A 1,597-nucleotide genomic window follows, 5' to 3' on the forward strand; every position below is an offset into this window, starting at 1 on the left:
GGCTGCATTTGAACTCAGGTCCTCCTGACTCCAGGGCTAGTGCTCTACCTACTGCGCCACCCTGCTACATGTACTTTTAAAATATCTCATTTGAGCCTCACAACAATCCTATGAGGTAGCTACTATGATGATTTCCCTTTTACAGTGGAGGAAACTGAGGCAAATAGATATTAAGTAATTTATCCAGGGTCAAACAGCTAGTAAGAGTCAAAGGCCACATTTGAACTCGTCTTCCTGACTCCAGGTTCAGGGCTCCATCCATTTGTGCTATCAGCTCTCTAGAAGGGGCTAATGATAGTCATAGTGAGAGGGGATCTGGGACTCAGAAGGCCTGGGTTCAAATTCTGCCTCTGACCTATGCTGGCTATCCCTTGGCTAGTTACCTAAACTCATGGGGCCTCAAACTACTCTCTAAGACCCAGAATTACAGAACAAATGTTGATCTGCACAGGAAGGGTGAGTTTTCTTTATTTCTTCATTTTGTATCAGACCTCTACCAACAAAGACCAGTACCTGCTTGGCTTCTTATGGTCTTAGAGAGTGTTGGGACCCTAAAAGTTTAAGCAACTCATTCAGGGTCACTTAGTCTGTAACTGCCAGAGGTACCACTCAATTCGGGTCTCCCCTTTGTCTCCCTCTTTCTCCTCTGTCTCTTTGTCTACCTCTCTCTTTTTTCTGTATCTCTCCTTATTCTCCCTTGTCTGTTTCTGTCTCCCTCCTCCCATCTCTTTCTCTGCCTCTATTTCCTGTTTTTCTCCCTGTTTCTGTCTGTCTGTCTGTCTCTCTCTGTGTCCATATCTGTGTCTCTGTCTCTGTCTCACTCTCTCTCTCTCTCTCTCTCTCTCTCTCTCTCTCTCTCTCTACCTCTTTGCCTCTATCTCTCTGTCCCTGTCTCTCTCTCTTTTTGTCCCTGTTTCTCTCTCTTTCTGTCTCCGTCTCTCTCCTATATCAAATGAAATCAAAGCTGTGATCAAAAATAAAAGTTCTTGCAGGACCCAAGTCACAAGGTTACTGGGAGGATTGAATGAGATAGTTTATACAGAACCTTTTGCAAACTCCAAAGCTGCAGAATCATTTCTGTTCTCCCTCAAACTTCTCTCAGATGGTTTCAGAGGCCAGTCCAGGTCTCCTGGGCTACAGTCCCATGTTCCAGAGGGGCTGTGCTGCCAGAGGCAGACCCAAGGCCAAGCTCTGGTTTGGCAGCAGGGAACCACACGCCAGTGCCCTGGGATGATGTCATTGGTTCAGTCTCTGAAGTGTGCTGGCGGGAGCAGATGGAGACACTCCACAATCTCCATCCCAGCTGCATCAGCCCTGGGTCTTCATCAGCTTCAGCCTAATCAAGGGACTGATGATGTGACTTCTTCCCGGGCTCAAGGACTACTTGCTATAAATGAAATCTCACTCTGGGAGGAAATTTCTAGTGGATCTCCTTAGGCCCAAGATGTCACTCCAGAGACAGCCTTGCAACAAGAAAACCAGAATCAATTAATCAATTGATTCAGGTGGCAGCTAGGTGATGCTGCAGTGGATAGAGTGGACCTGATGTCAGGATCTCTCATCCTCCTGAGTTCAAATCTGGCCTCAGACACGTACT

Source organism: Macrotis lagotis, chromosome 2, assembly GCF_037893015.1.
Source record: "Macrotis lagotis isolate mMagLag1 chromosome 2, bilby.v1.9.chrom.fasta, whole genome shotgun sequence".
Lineage (NCBI taxonomy): Eukaryota > Metazoa > Chordata > Mammalia > Peramelemorphia > Peramelidae > Macrotis > Macrotis lagotis.